At 49.3% G+C, this 20,776-nt stretch overlaps 1 long non-coding RNA gene across 1 annotated transcript; it reads right to left on the bottom strand.

The window, feature by feature from the left end:
- Positions 1-2,440: 2,440 nt before the first annotated feature.
- Positions 2,441-20,524, bottom strand: LOC131810228 (uncharacterized). The gene is made up of 6 exons (XR_009345485.1): positions 20,439-20,524; positions 10,982-11,180; positions 10,134-10,285; positions 9,527-9,590; positions 8,567-8,661; positions 2,441-3,413 (listed from the first exon to the last, which is right to left on the bottom strand). It is a non-coding gene; the product is annotated as an uncharacterized LOC131810228 (long non-coding RNA).
- Between the last annotated feature and the right edge of the window lie 252 nt (positions 20,525-20,776).

The following is a 20,776-nucleotide window of genomic DNA, read 5'->3' as shown; positions in this document are numbered from 1 at the left end:
CGAGCGCAGACACGCCCATGCACGCCCCACCGTCTTGGCTGTGCTCACCATACACCCTGAGACGCGAGTGGTTGCCACAGAGACCATGCAGCCCCCAGAGCCCAGAATACCGGCCTCCAGCTCAGGACAGCTTCACCCACCATTTGCAGGGCCCAGTGCAAAATGAAAATTCGAGGCCCCTTGTATAAAGTGTGGAGACTTTCAAAGCAGAGGCAGCAGAACATTGCACCAAACGCGGGCCCTTCCAAGCTGCAGGTGCCCACGAAGGTTGTCCTCACCCGGCCGCTGCAGAAAAAGCTGACCAGCGCCTGTACTAGAAAATTTGGGAAGCGACCCCTCACGGGGTGAGGGGCAGAATTAGAGCTGTGGGTGAAGCAAGGTTCCAGGATCTGTGCTCCTGACCGCTCTCCTGCTCTTAGGGGTTCACGCCAGAGAGCCGGTGCCCTCAAGGAGACCCCGAGTTTGAGCACAAGGTGTCCACAGAGCCCAGAGACCACGAGGCGGGTCCACCTGGTTCCCACGCACCCAGGCCCTGCCCTCCCCTCCGCCACGCCCGCGGCTGACTCACCTGGATACCTGTGCGCGGCCTCCTCCCCGGTCCCTGGGTCGCCTCCCCTCTGGCCCTCTCCCTTCCACCACCCATTCTGCTCAGCTGTCACTTCACCCCTCAGCACCTCCTGTGGCCTCCTGTACAGTATCTTGTCCCACTGCCTCCCGGCTCTGTCCCAAACGAACCTCTCTCCCTGGCCTCAGCCGCTTGGCCTGGCTTCTCCTTCCAGTGCGGGTCTAGGCCCTCTGGGTCTCATGGCTGTGCCCGTGTCGTCCAGGTCTCAGCTCAAACGTCCTCTCCTCAGGGGGTCTTCCCAAGCCCAAGCGCCCTCAGTCCCTGTCACAGCAGCTAGTACCGCTTGCTTACCGCCCGTCTCCCTGCTGTCCCGCAAGAGCGCAGGTCCAGGGCCCCCGCCCGGCACACAGCAGGTGCTCAGTAAATGCTTGTTGGCTGAATAAATGAGGTGTCAGAGTGATCTTCTAACCGGGAGATTTCATCATCTGAAGGGCAACAAGTTATCCGTCCACCTGGATGTGTCAGATCCCTGCGGGCCTGAGGCAATGACCTTAGGCAAGACCCTTGGTCCTCCTGAGCCGTGGTTTCCTCTTCTGTGAAATCAAAGGTTGGCCTTAGAGGGCGCATGAGGCTCTTTCCCAGTTCTGAAGTCTGACAACTGTGTCAGGACGTCACTACCTGCTGCCGACCCCTCTGTTCCCACGGCCCTCTCTTCCCACCGGCGAGGAAGAGAAAAGGCTGAATTTATCGAGTCCAGGGAAAGAGACGAAGCTTCCCACCCTACAAAGAAGAGATGTTAGTTGTGTTCTGCCTTTGGCATTCATGTTGGAATGCTGTAGCTTTTTAATGTTTGGGAACATCAAGTATAACCTTGACTTCTTCCCAGGGTCCTCGCGGGGCCTCCGTGCCTAAGGCAGAAGGTAACTAATGCACGGACGCTTGAGGCTGATGTTGAAGTCACTTTATAGTCCTGCTGGTGCCGAACGCTAAAGAATGGACGTACAAAGTTTCCTTTCAGTGTCTTCAGTCTAGACTCCGAGTGTCTGAAAGTCTGCGCATAATCATTAACTTTTATTAGGGATGTATCGGGCTTTACTGCAGAAATAATGTAATTATTTGCCAGCTCCCCATCAGCTCTCACTTGTCGAGGCAGGAGGACCTATGTGGAGAGCAGCTAGATTTTGGACAGAGATTTTCCTCAGGCACTTTCCAGTTACTACACCCAGGGAAAGGCCATAAAATTGATATCCGGCCCCAAATCACTTTTACAGCTGGAAACAAGCAAAGCTACTGTATTTTCATTCTAGGACTACAACTCAGTCATGGAACGTCTCAGCATCCCACTTGCGACCCATATTTATATTTTATTATATTTTAGGGTTGTTTTTTTTTTTTTTTTTTTTTTTTGGTGGCAATGACAGCCACCAGAATCAGGATTTTCTTTCCTCTACCTTCAGTAGTAGAGAAGTGCTTTTGTGAACTTTGAGTCACAGGACCCCCGTTCCTGGCGCCCGTTATCAGACCCCCTGTAACATCAGGATCCTTTTCCATGCTGCACTATCCCAATGTGTGTGATGTGTCTCGACTTTTCCAAAGAGCTGACCGAGCTGGGGAATCTGTCTGCGAGGACCCCGGTGAGTGGCTCGCTCCTGCTGCAGACGGAATAGTCACAGGATGAATCCGGGGTCACTGAAAATTTTTCTTTTTGGAAAATGGAAACTATCATTTTTCCCAGCTTTATTGAGCTAGAACTCACATGTCCTACAGTATGCCCACTTCAAGGGCACGACGCTGTGGCTTTTCGTGTATTCACAGACTTGTGCAATCATCTCCACGACCAATTTTAGAGCATTTTCCTCACCCCAAAGAGAAACCCGCACTGATTAACCGTAATGTCCTCCAGCCCTCCCTTCCCGCCAGCCCCCCACAACCACGAATCTGCCTTTTGTCTCCATGGATTTACTTATGTTGCACATTTCATATAAATGGAATCCTACAATATGTGGTCCTTTGTGTCTGGCTTCTTTCATTTTGCATACTCTTTTTAAAGGTGCATCCCTGTTGGGGCAGTACCAGCACTGCATTCCTTTTATTGCCAAATAATAGTCCATGGTGGGGACATGCCACTTTATCCATTTATGGATTGATGCGTTACGGAATTTTAGGCCGGAAGGGACATGGGAGGTCCTTCAGTGCAACCCTCAGTTTTACAAAGGAGAAAGGAAGCACAAAGAGGGGAGGTGACTTACTCAAAGTGACACAGCCAGATTGGGAAACCTGACACCAGAGCTTTGGTTTTGTAAATCATGAAATATTTCATGCATACTGAAAAGTACAGGAAAAAAATGTAGTGAATTTTCAGTTCACACCCATCACCCATTTCCCTTTTGGGTTCCCTTTTATTTAATTACTTGTAGGAGTCCTTTGTAAATCCTAAATGTGGATCATTTGTTGCTTATCAACTGTACCTATCTTTTCCTGGTCTGTGGCTTGTACTGTCCTTTTGTTTCTGTTGTTGCTGATGTTTGGTGAGAAGAAGTTTCTAATTTTAATGAATTGTCTGTCTTGTTATTTGTGGTTTGTACTTTCTGAGACTTAGTTGAGAAAACTTTGTTAGTATTCTCCCAACTTTCCCTTCCATTTTTTTTTTCCTTCAAATTTTGCTTTTCACATTTAATTCACCTGGAAGGTACTTTTGTATTTGGTATGAAGTGAATCAGTTAATATTTTTTCTAGATGCACAATCCGATCTTCGGCACCAATTATTGATTACTCCAGTCTTGTATCACTAACCGGTTGTAGGTTAAAAAGATATTTTTCCTCCTACCCTTCTAGGTTCTTGGTTGGGCTCTGTGGCAAAGACAGATTAACAAAAAACATACAAATTTACTTAATATAAGTTGTACATGACCCAGGTATCTTCACAAGGAAATGAAGACCTGAAGAATATTTATACTGGGTTTGAGGAAGAGTGGGAAGTCATGGGAAAACGTGCAAGGACGATGGTGTATGAGCCAAGAAGAGTGAACTGGGGGAACTTTAGCAAGGTTTATTCATTCAGATTTCTCTTGGCATCCCCCATCTTTGGAGATAAGGATCTCCTTTTCTCTGGGTACAGAAAGGGCACCTGTCCCGTGAGGGTCTATGCTCTACTTCAGGGTAGATCAAAGAATCCTTCCTGTTGCTGCCATTGCTCAAGTTCCTCCCATTTACATTATTCAATATGCCAAGGTGCCATATTTGGGGGGAGCACGTTTCAAACCCTGTCACAACACTGACACCTCTACCATAAAAATAATACCCATACATCTGTGGGTTTAATTTTGGGCTCAGTTCCTTTAGTCTGTTTGTCTACCTCTATGCCATTACCACATGTTTCAATTCCTGTAAGCTTATAATAAGCTTTTATTTATTTAGAAATATTTATTTAGATTTTAGAATTTTTCTAAATTTTTAGAAAGGCAAAGCCCACAACCTCTCACCTTGCTCTCTTTCTTCAAAATACCCTTAACTATTTGTCTTAATTTGTTTGCTTTTCTATCTAAATTCCAAGATAATTTTGTCAACTCCTCAAATTTCCTTTTGGGGCTTTGATTGGTGTTGCATTGAATTGATATATTAATATGGAGTGTGCTGACATCTTTATGAGGTATTGAGTATCCCTATCCATGAAGATGGTATATAGCTCTACTTCTTTTCAGTATGTTTCAATACCTACATTTTAAACAATTTTAGACATTGTATAATTTATAAGTTTTAAAATTGTCATTCTACAATTTTCTCTACAGAAGTTATACACATATTTTCTTATATTTATTCCTTGGTAGTACAATTTTTAAACAACCATTTATAAGTGTAAATGGTTGTTTAAAAATTGTACTGTTGCCCATATATAAGAATACACTTGCTTTTTAAGTATTAACCTGAAATGCAACAGCCATGATAAATATTCAGTTCCAAAAAATGTTATTAGTTCAAACATAATCTTGAATTTTGTGCAGATGATCACATTATCTGTGACCTATGACAGTTTTGTTTTTTCTTTTCTACCTTACACCATTTATTGATTTTTCTGTTCTTAATGCACAGATTAGGACACGAAGCTTTCATATGGTTGAAGAAAGTGCAGACAGTGGGCACTGCTGTCTCACACCTGATATTAAAGGAAGGTTTCTCATTTAATCTTTTTTTAAAAAAAGATTTTATTGATTTATTTGAGAGAGAGCGAGAGAATGAGTGGCGGGGAGGGGCAGAGGGAGAGAGAGAGAGAAGCAGATTCTCTTCTGAGCAGGACCTGAGATCATGATCAGAGCTCAAGGCAGACTTTAGCTAACTGAGCCCCCCAGGTGCCCCCTCACTTAATATTTAAGTGTAATATTTGCTGTAGGTGTTTGGCAAACGTCCTCCATCCATTATGGAAGATCCCTACTATTTCTTTCTTTCTTTTTTTTTTAAGTTTCATTTATTTATTTGACAGAGAGAGACAGTGAGAGAGGGAACACAAACAGGGGGAGAGAGAAAGGGAGAAGCAGGCTTCCTGCTGAGCAGGGAGTCCCATGGGGGGCTTGATCCCAGGACCCTGGGATCATGACCTGAGCTGAAGGCAGATGCTTAACAACTGAGCCACCCAGGTGCTCCGATCCCTTCTATTTCTAAGGAGTTACAAATCTTTACTCTGGTTTTAAGAACAGTTTTTATTAATTAATATTTTCATTGTAGATGTGAGATATGCTCATAGAGACATCAAATAGGAGGAAAATAGAAATACACCTTCCCACTTCCAGTCCTTCTCTTCAGACAAAATCACTGTTAACATTTTGTCTTTCCTTCCAAAAATTCTCAATGCACATATTAGCACCAATTTGTATGCCCTGTTTTTCCACATGAAGAGACCACACTGTGCTCCTGTTCTGTAATTGGATTTTTTCAAACAAAGCATCCTGGACGTGAGTCAATGTCAGCACACATAGGTCTACCTTGTTCTTTCTCATGGCTGCGACACATTCCACTGTATGGATGTCCGTGGTTGTTTAACCAGTTGTCTACTGATGTACCCTTAGGCTGTTTCCTTATTTATAGTCCTTCTGCTGGCTGTTACCCATAACATCGTAATGAACAAATCTTCATACATTTGTGCAGGAACATCAGCAGGACCAATAGGAAAAGTTCCTAGTTGTGAACCTCATTGTCTAATCCCAAGCCCTTGCCCTGAATCACCCTGCTCTTCACTAAAGGAGACTCCGATAGATTGTACTTGCCTCAGTCAAGACCCTCCATAACATGTGGGTCTTTGCATCTCCTTCTTTTCCTGACGAGAAGTCAGGTCAGAAACCCAGCGGGCAGACAGCCTGCCCCCTGGGGCTGTTCCTATGGACCCATAGTTCCTCTTGGCTTTTCTCAGCCACTGCAGACTTTGGACCCTATTGTTTATCTAGACTCTCAGTGTCTCCTGCTCTTTCCTCGTCCATGTCCGACCTACTTGGGTGCTTGGTACCTGTGGGCTCCTCCCCACTTTCAAGGACACTCTTGGTCTTGGACTTGGCTCCATGGTCTCTTTTTGCTCTTCTTGACACTGACTCGTGCTCTGAATCTCCTGCCTCTGTGATATTCTTTTTGTCTTTCCTGTAAAAACTGACTCCCTACCCCGACCTTTTGCCTGATCTTGGTCCCGTGCCTTTGAAGGGGATCAAATATGCTACCTTGGCAGAAGGATAATTTTGGACTGAAGGCAACTGAGATAAAGTGACCACAGGAAGGGCTCTCTGTTCTCCAGCTATCTGCCTGAAGACAAGGCAGACACTCCTCTAGGGAAGGTATCCTAGGCTTCTCTTGTACCAGGATGGGAAGAGCAACCCTATCGGCAGAGATGGAGATGGGACTGAGGCGACTTTGCATAAGAAACCTTACAAAATAACCCTGTCTGACATTGGTTCCCCCATATATTTACCTTCCCACAATTTGCTGTCCCCAGAAGCCCCCTCTTCTTTGTCTTGGCTCTTTTCTGCAATTTAATGCCTTTTGTTAAAATGGTACATAGTTTAATGCCTTCTGTTAAAATGGTATGTAGGGGGATGCCTGGGTGGCTCAATGGATTAAAGACTTTGCCTTCATGGGGCTCTCTGCTCAGTGGGGAGCCTGCTTCCTCCTCTCTCTGCCTGCCTCTCTGCCTACTTGTGATCTCTGTCTGTCAAATAAATAAAATCTTTGGGGGAAAAAAAAAAGGTACATAAGTCCCCAAGTCTGGCCACTTCTTTGGGTGTTTAATTTTCTGTGAAAGTTCTGTATAGGTAAAATTAAAAATAAAATTTGTATACTTTTTCCTCCTCTTAATCTGTCTTTTGTCAGTTTCATTTGCACACTCTACTCACGAACCCAAGAGGGTTGAGGAAGCTTTTCCTCCCCTCTGCGGTCCATGCTCCACTCTCCGTCACAACCCTGCGCTGACCAAGGGTCCATAAGGAGAGCTTACTCGGTTGAACACACTCCCTGATGTACTCTCTATCCTCTAGCCTGGCGAAGTTTTAAAATGAACTGCAGGGGTGCCTGGCTGCCTCAGTTGGTTAAGGATCTGCTTCCTTCGGCTCAAGCTCATCATGATTCCAGGGTCCTGGAAGGGAGCCCCACATCAGGCTCCCTGCTCAGCTGGAAGCCTGCTTCTCCTTCTCCCATTCCCTATGCTGACTTCCCCTCTCTGGCTGTCTCTCTCACTCTATCAGATAAACAAGTAAAATCTTTTAAAATAAAATAATAAAATAAAATATATACCAGATCATCGTACTGTCTCTTTTAGGATCTTTTTGCGGCATCTCAACGCAATCAGAGAAAACTCAACCACCACTTAGTGACCTGCCCCTCCCTGCCCAGGTAACTCCTGTGACCACAGGGGCCACAAGCTACTCCTTCCTCAGTTCTGGTGCTTTCTTACTTCATGGCTTTGGATGTGCTGCTCTGTCTGCTGGACACATCCTCTACCATCTCTGCAAGGCTCAGCGTCCTCTAATAAAGGCAGACATTATTCTTGATCACAGCAGCTCCTGTCTTCCTGGCCAGTTCACCATGTCCCCCCACCTCCCCAGCCTGTAACTGATTTTCCTTGGAGGAATCACTTGCCCCCAGTACTATGGTGTGAACCCACATGCCCCACCTTCTCAAAGGATGGGGCAAAACCCCAGCCAATCAGACTCTCTCCTCTGGAACTTGACCCCTGACATTTGAATTTTCAACAACAAAAACAGTTGTCCTGGTTTTATCTCCCGTGCCCCTGAGCTGTTGTTCTTTTGAAAATCTGTCCCCCAGGCTGGCCCCCCTCCCCCTACTTCCCTCGTTCCTGCCCATCCCCCCTCCCTCTTTACCCCGTTCTGTTTCCCCTTCCCTCCACGAGCCTCCCCTCCAATCCAGCTGCCTGAATTTCTGTTCTTCGTACGTGAGGAACCTGCTGACACTCTCCACGGCTTCCCTCCCTTCCTTTGGACCACCCCCCACCCCCCACCACCGTCTATCCAGCGCCCTCTGTAAATATTTGATGAAGGAATGAACAAAGGCTAATCATGAACGTGTGGCACTTTTCAAGAGGGACAAGATACCCCGAAAGGAACGGGAGTGAGGCCATTCAAGGAAAGCACAAACAGCATAACTATTAATTGCATCATATGCTTTTGCCTTTGTTTCTGCTGCTTCCTTGGCTTCTAGGAGCCACTGGGAGCCAAGGAATGAAGCTCTGTGCCATAAATTCTTCTGCCCTGAAACACCCCATCTAAACACCTTCACCACTGAGGGTGATATCAGCCGTAAAAATACGGGATTTTTTATTTTTTATGCTGATGAAAGGGAACTTTTACTGATGAAGGCCACTTTCTAGTAATTTTCTAGATGCTGGAGACTGTCTGTTTCACTTCTTGACCTTATGTGTTGTTAAACTCATTCTTTTCTCTTTCAGACAATGACGTGTTGCTGCCTTCCACTGACCAACAGGAAGATGTGGAAGCGAGTGCTTACCTGCACCTGCGGGGCAGGAGGGAAACAGACACATCCACAAGGAGCTGAAGGTGTCTGCCCCCAGACCCCGTGAGGACCACCGACTCGCAGTGCCCAGCACACTGCAGAAGTTCAACAGATACACGTTCGATGGCTGGATCTAGTTACCAGCGTTTTTGTTAAAAAGTTAATGTCGCAATAAAGCAATTCATTCCCCCCCCCCTTTTCAGACATAAACTAGAGTGATGGGATTCGGAGTTGGAAGATCATCTCCTCCAAGTGTCTATCTAAAGGTGGATCCTTGAATGGATCTTTCTAGATCCTTTCCGCATTTCTGCCCAATTCTGGATTTGAGCAACGAGAAGCCAAAGACCATATTGCAAGTGTAGACAAAATAGGTCTACACTCTAACACGTGGTCAGTCCTCAAATATTTGGAGGCATTCTATCCTTTTCTCTGGGGCCAGCCCCCAAGCCCTCAGACTAAAATAATCTTACCACCCCCAACCCTGCCTGACTCACTGTTTCAACTACCACTCAGCCCTTTTACCATAGGTCATCCTCCATCTATTCTCCAAGCCTGGGGTCTCCAGGGGGAGTCCTGGTCCTTCTTCCCCAATCACCCTAAAGGTTCTGTCAACTCTTGCCCAAGACTTTAAACATCTTCAGTCACCTAACGTTTCCCAGATTTACACGTATCGCCCTGACACCTGATCCCCACGCCAGACCCATATCTTCAGCCGGCTCTTTGGTCCCTCCCTTGGAGGTCACACCACCTCACACTCTACCTGCTCCCACCTGGACCCTCTCTCAGTGGACAGCAACCCCCTCGCCAGCTGCTCTGATGGACGTCCCAAGGCTTTCTTCCTTCTCCCTCCTCTCCTCAAAGCCGGTTAATCCAAGGCTTATTGCGTGTGTCTCCGCAGCTTCTCCAATCCCTCCTACTCTCTACCTTCCCTGCCATCACTCTAGTGCAAGAATTTCTCACCTGAGCAGTTATTGGAACCTCCTCTACCTCCTTTTGAAAAACTCGTTGATGACTTCCATGGGGCCTAGAATAAAATCAAAACATGAGCCACCCTCCCTGAGTCTTCACCTTCATCCTCTGAGTCTCTACTCAGGGATCACCACTGTCACCACTCTGGCCATATTTGGGCTCTTTGGGAACCGAATCTCTATCGCAGGGCCTTTGCATACGCTGTCTGGGTCCCCTCCTCTTGGCCAGGTTGCCTCCTGCTTCCCTAAGCCTCCTGGTACTTTCTTATAACTCCTAGAATAATTTGTCAATTCATAAGAAATTTACATATATATGTACACACATACACACACACATATATATATATATACACTTATTTATACATATTTTTGCTGTATGCCTGTCCCCACAACTAGATTCTAAATTCCATGCAGCCGGGAATCGGGTCAGTTATCTTTCTCCCATGTCATTCCCAGCACCTAGGAACGCTTTTGGCACATATTAGGTGTTTGATAAGTATTTGCTGAGTGAACATGCTGATGGTTCAAGTATACATTTCCTGCCAGTCTCTCCCATGGTGGCCCACGGGGCTAAGCAGCTCTAACTACTCAAAACCCACCTCCTTATCTCTCTCCCCAGTCTGTTTCTCTTCTGGAATCCCGTCTTGGCGAAGAGCTCCATGACCCTGGGGACCGCCATCACCCCCATATCCAGAGTCAAGCCAAGTCTTGTCCATTGTACCTTCTTAATAGCTCATATTTCTGTGCTGAACTTTTAAAAAATTAATATATATATTTATTTATTTATTAGAGAGGGAGAGAGAGAGAGCGCGCGAGCGCATGAGTGGGGTTGAGGAGGAAGAGGTGGAGGGAGAAGGAGGCTCCTTCCCGAGCAGGGAGTCCGACTGGGGCTCGATCCCAGGACCCTCAAATCATGACCTGAGCTAAAGGTGGACACTTATCTGCATGAGCCACCCAGCACCCCCTCTGTGCCAAACTTTTTGCCCTCACACCCTCACCACTCTGAAGGTTTTGTTCAACCCAAAGACCTCACACCCTGTTGCTTTTGCTTCTGATCCTGGGACGCGCTCCTTCCAATAATGCTGTCTGCGCTTGGTCAGCAAAGCACCATTCCTAACTTCCCTGTGAAAACATTACTCCTTTCTCTGTCTCTGGTAGAGGGGACATTTCTCTGTCCCCCTTGCCCCCTTCCCAGAAGAGGGTCAGCTTCCCCTACCCATGTGTTTTCGAGAAGGGACTGAGCCGCTTCCCTTCCCAGCTGTGCCCTGCTCCTCAGTGCCTGCAACTTTCTACCTTAGGGATGAACTGGCAGGTCCACGTGGCTAGGAGACCATGTTCTGGGAAATCCTCTTTGTTCAGGAATAAAGATGATGCATTTATCTCCACCTGCCGACTCCCAAGCATACCATCCTAGTGCCTACCCCTGGAGCAGCGAACTTAAACGAACCTTAAACGTCAGATAAAAGGTACGACGCGCTTAGAAGAGCATCCGGCACAGAGGGTCTTCAGAAACATCAGGTGAGATAAACTTGGTGGGGGAGGGGGTTATTACCGGCCCCGGACACCTCAGCTGTCCTGCCAAGCCCGGGCTCCGGGGACTCCCATGTCAAGCCAGGGGAGGTGTTTGTCCAAAGAAAAGCTGTGCCCTGAGTGGGAGGGAGAGAACAGCCCTTCATGAGCAAGCCCCAAACCACACCAGGATCCCTTCAAGCAGACCGCGGAGAACCAGCGCCCAGTCTCTGCGGGGGCTGCTCTCACTTCCTGCCGCCTGCAGCCCACTTACTCTGCACTGAGGGCCGGCCTGCTGGCTGGTGACTCAAAGCCTTGTCATCTTCCGATTAGCTTCCCTTCCTCCCCCTCCTCCCCCTCCTCCCTCTCCTCTCCCTCCTCCCTCCTTCTCTCTCCCTCCTCCCCCTCCTCCTCTTCCTGTACCTTTCCCTCCTCATCCTCTTTCTCCCCCTCCTCCCAACCAAATCCCAGACACGCCAGGTCTACCTCGACGGAGTCCCGCACTGTCTCCTCCCCACTGCTCTGGCCCCCTGGCTTCTCCCAGCTGCGAGGCTCCCAACCACCCCTCCCCCGCTCAGCAACCGGAGGCCTCCTTGCTCTTGTCATCCCTAACTTGGAATCCCCTTGACAGCTCCCACTGCTCCCAGAATAAAGTCCAGACATGCCCCTCATCAACTTCTTTTTCAGCTTCTGGCCTTCTCAGCCTCCCCTGGGGCCCATCAAGCACCCGGGGGGTGGGAGTGGGGTGTGGGGGGGGGGGTCGGACGCAGGAGGCTTCTTCGCATTCCTCCAAGGCTGTGCCGTCTGCAGACATGTCTCCCATCCTAGTGACCTCTCAAAGGTAGCATACCCGTCCAGATTCTTAGTTCGCAGTAGCAAAACTAACTGGCTAATTTAGACAGAAAGACGATTTTGGAAGGGTATTGTGTAGAGCAGCAACCAGTAGGAAGGCTCAGAAACAGACTTTAAAACAGCCAGCGTTGGGGCGCCTGGGTGGCTCAGTGGGTTGAAGCCTCTGCCTTCAGCTCAGGTCATGATCTCAGGGTCCTGGGATCAAGCCCCGCATCAGGCTCTCTGCTCAGCGGGGAGCCTGCTTCCTCTTATCTCTCTGTCTGCCTCTCTACGTACTTGCAATCTCTCTCACAAATAAATAAATAAAATAAAATAAATAAAATCTTTAAAACACAGCCAGCGTGCCTCACGCCATGGGCCAGGTCATTGTCAGGGTCTCCGGTTCGAGCCCTGGTCAAGAGAGCTGTCCCCACAGCTGGGGAAGGGTCCACGATCACCTTAACTTGCTGTGGGATCTGGGCTTACTTCGAAATGAAAAGTTTTAGTGAAAGAAAGACAAGTTGGAGCCAGGCGGGGAGGGGGCCGGGATGCTGGGTGTAAGGGAACAGACCCTCGCCGTGCACGGTGGGGACTGCGTGGGGCCGATGGTGCTGGCAAAATCTCTCAGCGATCCCCACTCCCACGTGTGCCCTCTGAGGGCATCTGATCCGCCACAGCCAGGTCCCCGGTCCACGCCCCGACTATGAGGGAGGAAGGACATGTCTCGGCCCCTCACACGTCTGTCCAGGCAGGCGAGGTTGGTTCCCACCAAGGCTCCCAATTAGGCAGCTAAAATCAATGATGGAAGCCAGAGAACAGGACACAGTCCTCTTCAAGGAAAGTCTGTGGCACCCCCCAGCGCCCGGAGAGTTTGCATATCTTTCATCCACTAAGTATTAACAAGCGACTACCTGGGCCAGCCTTACAGGGGTCCTGTGGACAGCCAGGCAAACAGGACTCCTGTGCTCAGGAGTCCTGGCTGTCAGGCAGGTTTCCTCCCTCTCTGTCTGATGGTGTCCCCTCCACATGAAAATGCAGAAAATACAGGACAGGAGGAATCCCCGTGGCTCGTGGCGCGGCTCCTGTGGCTCCCCAGAACAGGACTCCTTGGTCTGCTCTGCCCCACCCCTGTGTCCTGCTTTCATCATTTTCCGTTTCCCTTTCGACTGTGCTCTGCATTCCTGAGATCACTCTCAGAGGTCCCCATCTTGTATTTGCCAGCGGTAGGAGACTTTCTTTTCTTTTTAGGTACTTGCTCTCAAGCACCTCAGCCTCCTCCTGGAACCATGTCCATTTCCCTCTCTTTGGAAAGTCATTTGTAATGACACACTCAGAACTACTCTGAACTGAGCTCCCTTTTTGAGATGCACATCTTAGAATCACAAGACTTCTCCATGACTTTTGAGGTCTCCCATGCTGATGATCAGGAAATACACCTAAATCTGTGTTATCCTTCTTGGATATCATGAATCCTAAAATCACATAGTTGGCTACTTCCAGATTTCTAGCATGTCTATTGGGCTAACAGTCCCTCCACAGGGCGGCCATTCCTGGGAGTAATTCTTTTGAGACACGAAATTGTTAATAAGTCAAGAATTTGTCAGAAGCCTCGCGATCTAGTTTCCTCATAGTAGCAAAAGTGGCCTTCTGAAAAATCTGGAACAGATCATGTCGCCCCCCAGGGACACCGTGAAATCCTCTGCCCTTCTCACCCAGCTCCTCCTGCCCCACTCTTTCCACTCTTTGAACATCTCCAACCCTTCCCTGTCCCAGGACCTTTGCACCTGCTGTGCTCACTCTCCTTTGTTTAGCTAATTTCTCCTCCTCTTCCTTTAGGTCTCAGGGTGGATTTCACAACCTCCTGGAGGTTTCCTCTGATTACCCGTCCTTCCTTAGGTCCCTCTCAGTTATTCTCCACCTGAGCCCCTTACTTACTGAGCGCTGAGTTCAGCTTGCAGTTACGGTAGTTCTTAGTCTGTTAACTTGTTCGGTTTTGGTTCCGGTTTTTGCTTGCTTTCTGCCACTGGAAGGCCAGATTTGGGAGGGCAGGGGCTATGACATCTGTCTAGTTCACCACTGTGTCCCCAGTACCTATCCCAGTGCCCACCCAATGACCGATACTCAGCAAACTTGGGTGGGGCGGGGAAGGAGGTGAAGGAATCTGATTTTTGTGACTAGCTTTCCAGTGAACTAGGTTTCTAGAAGTGAAGTAGGTTGACTTCTAGACTCTGCTCTCTGCCCATTTGCGGAGCTCTGGCAGAAATGATGGCATTCCTCCTGGGGCCAGATGGCCTCCAGGGTGCTGTGATGACAGCTAACTTCTATCCTTCTCTCAGCTGTCCCGTCAGTCCCTCTTCATCCCACACCCCTCGGACTTACAGCCAGGTCTCTCCGTTTTGGATGGAGCCCAGCCTGCTTCGTTCTGGGAGATCCTGCTTCCGGGCCACAAGTACCACTTCTGCCTTTCTTAACTGTTCCCTGGGTGAATCACCAGGTAATTCCTGGCCTCCTGTTCTTTCTCCATCACCCTGCTGTCCTGCACAGCAACACGAATCATGGATTCTTGGGAGTTTTTCCTTCCTCCTCTGCAATGTTCAGCTTATAGCGGGCTCGCTCTGCAGCCGGTCCTGGGGCAAACCCATTCTGTCCCTGGCTGGTGCATTCCACTTCCACCTAAGAGCCTCTGTGTTCTGGAGTCTTAAGACTGGCAAGATCCAGGAAATCAAAATTCAAATAACCAACCATTCATCTCTCTCATTTTCTTTTTCAACCATTCCAAGTCAGCAGGAAGAGATTGGGAAACTTCTCCTCTGCCTTCTTCTGTGCTGGGCCTGGGACCCCAGTCTCCTGGGGGTGCTGCTGGGTTGCTAGTGGAGCAGGCTGGAGGTGGGGGGTGCGGGAGGGTCACTCCAAGTAATACTTGGGGAGACCACACATCTCCCATGGCCATGTCAGGTCCAGGGGGCCCCACCATGCTCCTTTGCTGGGAGTACCCCACCCCCTGACTCTCTATCCCTCTTTCTCAGATAACTTTCCTGCTTCTCCAGGAGACATGGTTTCTCTCGGGGGCCTTTCCACTCCCACCCAACTCTACTCGGATTTTGACTCCTTGAGCCACCCTACTGTTCTGTGAGCAGACTGACCTGGCCCTGCTCTCTGCCGAAGGCCCAGGCGCCACATCAGGACTGGATCACACCTTTCCTGAGTCTCGGCTAACAATTACACTTACACTTTCTCTTCTGTCCCGTGTCCTAGTCTCCTGCTTTCTTTGCTCTTGTCCTGGGTTTAGAGGAATCGACTGCTTGCTTCTTCCGTTCCTACTGGATTGGAAGGCTGAGTCCATTTAGAAAGGGAGGCCTGAGGTCAGGATCACCTCCGCTCCTCTTGCCCCAGCACCAAGCACAGTCCCTGCACAATGTAGGCGCGCCGATCTTTGTCGAATGAATGAAGACACTACTCTGCCAACTCTTCATCCTCCTGGGAGAAGCCAAAATCCATCCTGGACGGCTTTGTCTGCTCAGTGGACTTGATAGCCAGCTGCTCTCACCCAGAAGGATGCACACTGCTTGTGGCCTGTCCCTGGGACTGCCATCCTGGTGTCTGGGATGGGAATGAAATGCCCAGAGGGATTCTGATTGCCCATGACTGTGAGGTGATGCATGGGGAGAACCCATCTGGGTGCTTGGTACGGCAAATACAGGCAGGTGCCTTGACTACAACAGTCAGGAGGAGGAGGAAGAGACAGAAGTTGACAAAGGTGACAATGAAGATCAAGGGGAGGGTGAGGACACTCCCTGGCTTACTGCTGAGCCGAACTGTGTCTATTTCCTAGGCTCGGCTTCATCTCCACCCCATCCTGAGGAAGCCTGAAGCCACTTCCTTCTCACAGATACAATTTCGAATTTTCTCCTACCCAGGATCAGGAATAAAGGCTTAGCTCCTATCAGCAAATGATGACCAGTCAGAATGGCCAGTGAGAGCCGCCAGAGGGTGAATCTCCTGACAAATGGGAAGAAAACCCTCCAAGGAAGAAAAACATTCACATTTCTTTTGTTTTAGATTTGTCAGTCTCTGCAGTCAGGACTCTTACCTGTTTGTCTCCACACTCAGGAAACGGATATTCTTGGGGTTCTGGGGAGGATAATAGTCAGGTCTAGAAAGAATTTTCAAATGGTTCCATGCAACAACGATAAATAGGATGTTTCCTTCCCCCAATTATTTGTCATTTGTCATAATAAAATCTTATGGGTCAGATTAAATTATAGAAACACCCATCTTAGTGAATCAAATTAGAAAGTACTGCAGGGGAGGAAAAAACTTTCCTCTTCCCTCTTAGGTTCTCTGCCTGGTGATCTAGGTTGTTCTTCCCTTCCTGGTAGGAGGGAGGGGTGAACACCTCCAAAGGGAAGTAGAAGCCCTACTTTCAGGCAGATTGCGGGAAGGCAGAATGCATTTCCTGGGTCTGCATTTTCTCCTTTGCCTTCAGCTCAAAATAATTATCATGGCAAAGTAGCATATTTTGGGTGGCACATTTTATTCCCTTTAATATTTTAAAAATGAATTTAATTATATTACCCTCAAAACTCTATAGAAACCCAAAGGAGAGGAAAATAGAATTTTTGCCCTCTAGAGACATGAGATTTATTCAGGAACAGAGGATCATTGAAATAAACATTAAGTTACTAACATACACTTGAGAGCAACTGAGATCACGGCAAACATGTTTTTCTCTAAACAAATTAAATGTCCTCTCTCTGATCTTTCTTGTGCAGCAAAACTTTTTTTTTTTTTTTTTTTTTTAAATAATGTATATGTAAGTGATTATATACTTCAAACTGGTGAGGCTGAAATACGTTATGGTTGGTGTGACTCGTTATTTCGAAGAGGGTAAATCGTTCAGAAGGAAGAGTAGCTTGTCTGTAGGTTTCTTAGCATCCCTGTGAACGGAGGGAATGGGGTTCCCTGACCTTCCAAGAATCTGTACCACATCACGTCTCTGCTCAGCCCCAGGGTTGGATGCCTGGGCTCTTGCCAGCTTGAGCGCGAATGCAAAGGCCTGCTTTCTCCCACTTGAATTATGCACAACACCGAAGGCACAGGTGTTATTGCTTTGGGCAGAGATTATCTCCAGATCTGCTCACCTTCTGAAGACATTCATTTTATTTCAGTGGAGGCTAAGACTGACACTCACTCACGTCCAGGGTCAGGATGACTGACACAACTTAGACTCTTTCCTCCCAAAAACCCAATGTTCAACAAAATTAGATTTTAAACATACTCTTCCCATCTCCCAAAGTATAAAGTTAAGAAAATGGAGTTAATTTCATTATATATGAAGAAAATCACAGAAGACCATATAGCTAAAGTTGAGAGTTATATTCACTATAACATTAAAAGGAGTTTTATTTTTGCTCTTAGGAGCTTTATAACTTTAATAACCATTTGCTAAATAACTTTTTAAATTAACAAGGCATCAAGGAGCAAAGTCAAAGGAAGAAAGCATTGTCTTAAATAATTCAAAGTTCAAGTCAGATTTTCTAATGAGTATTGACTACCTTCTTGAGGATGGGTCATTGTCCTAGATGGTGACCAAGTGCCCACAGAGAGGAAGTTTTTAGTAAGTAAGCACCCAGCTGACTGAAGAAGCTAGTCTCTTTCAGGGTAGGAATTAAGAGAAGTAATCACCCAAAGGTAGCAATCCTTGAGCCCCAGTGATCTCCTAGGCGGGAGGCATTAAAGGTGTCCAGCCTGGAGATGATCCTAGTGGGACCAGTTTAGGCAGTAAGTGGTTACTGCCTCAGCTTCTCTCTCAAAGGGTCTTGCTCTTTGCCCATCCATCTCTCTAGCCAAAAACAAAACACAAAGAGGGTGCCCCAGGTTGCTCATCTGGAAACAGGGGTCCTTCCTGTCACTAGAATCTCTGCCCGGGACCATGGATCTGTAAACCGTCCAATCCCACCCCCATACCCATTTTCTGGAGGGTAAAAGCAAAATCAAACAAAAGAGCATTATACTCTGATCCTTTCTTTTTGAACTCAGCTGCTGGGGTTTTACAGTTTAGAGCTGAATGAGGGTGACTTCAGCCCAAGCCAGCTTGTTTCAGAATAAATGTAATATAAATTCAGACGGCCCTGACTCATGCATGAGAGACAGCGAACCGTCCAGCTGCTCCTGGAAAATGTCACAGAACCAAGAGGGGGATGTATTCAGCTCTGAGTGGTGCCTCAAGGCCCTGAGCCCAGAAATTACCTTGATAGTCTCCACCAGGCCTGACCCGGCTGGTTATATGGTGGAGACACCTGTGCACTCAAGTCCAAATCCAGAGTTTTTTGCCAGAACAGTCTTCCAGGACTCCAAGCTCATGCCCTCTCTGGGCAACCCCTGGGAAATTTCTGTAAGTCACACGTTATTAATACACGGAGAGGACAGACAAGTGGCAGCTTTGAAACCCATTCTTGTGTCACACCTTGTCTTTTTTCTATCTCTAAGAGGGCTTTGAGCGGCGCCTGGGTGGCCCTGGGATCCATCTCCACGTGTTGCTCTCTGCTCAGTGCTGAGTCTGCTTCTCCCTCTGCTCCTAGCTCTGCTCCTGGGCGCTCTCTCTCTCAAGTAAGTAAAATCTTAAAAAATAAACAAAGTGGCTTTTTCCAGAGCAGACAGCAAGGCCCACCAAATGTCAGGGCGGAAAAGGAGCAGCTCCTTGTGGGGTGCGATCCCACCATACTACCCTGTGCGGGGGCGGGGGGGGGGGTAACTGGGTACCACTTGGTTAACTTCTCTATCCTTTGTCCAGTGGGGATCCCTGCTGCCGCCCTGAGCCCTCCAAAACACGACAAGCTTAAGTTACGTCTGAGCTTCAGGAGGAACCAAAAGCTAAATCTCTCAAGTCCCATATTGTCCGAGCTCAGAGGGACCTCACCTAGGGGAGGATGGAGCTGGGCTGATTTCTGCACCCGGAGTGGGGATCCAGGGGGCGAGGGTTTGCAGAAATTACGTGCGCCCCTGAGTGGCCACGGTGTAGCTTTGGGGGCGGGTCTCCAGCAGCACCACCTCCCCCACCCAGCCCCGCGCGGCCCTGAACTTGGGTCAGTCCCTCTTCGAGGGCCCCCGGGGACTCCCCCAGGTCACAGACAGTCCCGGAAGGCCCACCAAATCCTGTCACTAGGGTCAGGTGGCAGGAAAGCCAGGGTTCACTCCAGATCTGCCGCGGCTCACGCGAGCGCTCACAGGAGGCTCAGGCTCGGGAGTTGAGCACAAACGAGCCCCGGCTGTAAATAAGCCCGAACGCTTCTTCCAGGCACGAGCGCCACGAGGAGAAGGTGCGCCCAAGTGCTCACTCGAACGATAACTTTGATAACCGCGCGAAGACCCCTGGCTCCGGGGAAAGGAACGGACCCCGCGTCCCAGCTCGCTTCCCGCACGGAGGCCCGCGGGCCCCGCCAATGCGCGCGGCTGGGCAGGGGCTGCGGAGGCGGGGCCGGTGGGGGAGGGGGGGGCGGCGCGGGGGCGGGGCCGGGCGGCGGGGGCGTGGCCGCGTGACTCACCGCAGGGCTGGCGCCTTAAAAGGGCCAGCGCTTCCGGGGGCGGGAGGGGGAGGGCATGGTCAGGGGGCAAGTGGCCCCAACCTCCGCCTTCTTTGCGGTCAGTCTGAAGGGTGCGCCCCCGCCCCCCGGCCTCGTTCCGCCCCAGGCCGACCTCTCGGCCTGATCCCAATTTTCGCCGCGGCGGGCCCTCCCCCTTTTCTCCCTCTCCGCCTTCCTCCTCCCCCTCCCTCCCCCTCCGCCCACCCCTCCTCCCTCCCCTCTTCCTGGTTCCCCCCTTCTTTCTCCTCCTCCTGTCTGTCCCCCTCCATTCTGTCCCAGCCCTGGCCCTCTCAGGCCGGGGCAGCTGAGCTGCTGCAGCCGTAAGATAGGCTCAGGCACCTACTGCTTCTCCCCATCGCCACCTTTAAAAGGTCTCACCCCTCAAATGACCTGCGCACTCCTCTTCCCCTTCATCCTTAAACTCCTCCAAAGCTCGTCCCCAGGCTCGAACCCACGAACCCACGAACCCACGGCTGTCTGGCCTGTGACCCTGAACTCTCCTCAAAGTGTTCTTTTTAAAACAAGGAGATCTTTATCATGTTAAAGTTAAAGAAGCCTCAGGAATAGTACAAAGAACCCCAAACGCTTCTACCAGAGTCTCCGCTCTCGCTCTCGAGCATTTTCTCTGTTCTTTCTCTCTCCATATATCTTTTTCTAAACCATTTGCAAGTAAATCGCACGATTTACCTACAGTAAATCGTAGGTCGTTTCTCGTTATCCCTAATACTTGGCTGTGTTTTTACTAAGGACAGAACGTTAATGGCAGAGCTAGCAAAAGACTCTTTGAGGGATGCCGGGTGACCTCAGAGCTGCGCAGTCTGGTGGCCTGGCAGTGTTCATGGGGCTTGACCTTCCCGCGCCACCTGCCCGCGCCTGGGTCTCTGTTTCTCCGTCTCTCACGCCCGCATCCTCCCCTTTCATGGGTTCCTTGCCTGGTTCCGGCAGAGGTGGGTCTCCCCAGGGGCCAGCTTTCTGTCTTACGTTGCAGACGGTCCTGGGAGGAGCCCTTGGACTATCGGAGGTCAGCTGTCACCCATACTCCAGAGCTCCGGATCTTCAGCCTGGGCCCCCTCTAATCGTCTACTTGAACGTCCACAGCTTTCCAGGAACTGATGTCTGAGTCCCTCACCCTCCTCTCCTCCCACTCAGCGTGGTACACTGGGCAGGTCAAAGAATTGGAGTCACTGCCCCTGTTCTGCCCCCTCCCCCACGCTCCCTCCACAGGGCTCTGCAGGCCTCACAGATCTGTGACCAGCTGCTGGTCACACACTCTGGCCTCCTCCTCCTGCCTTTCTTCCATCTCCCTCCTCCCTTCCTGC

Source organism: Mustela lutreola, chromosome 10 (genome assembly GCF_030435805.1).
Source record: "Mustela lutreola isolate mMusLut2 chromosome 10, mMusLut2.pri, whole genome shotgun sequence".
NCBI classification, from domain to species: domain Eukaryota; kingdom Metazoa; phylum Chordata; class Mammalia; order Carnivora; family Mustelidae; genus Mustela; species Mustela lutreola.
This window is presented reverse-complemented; position numbering and strand designations above follow the sequence as displayed.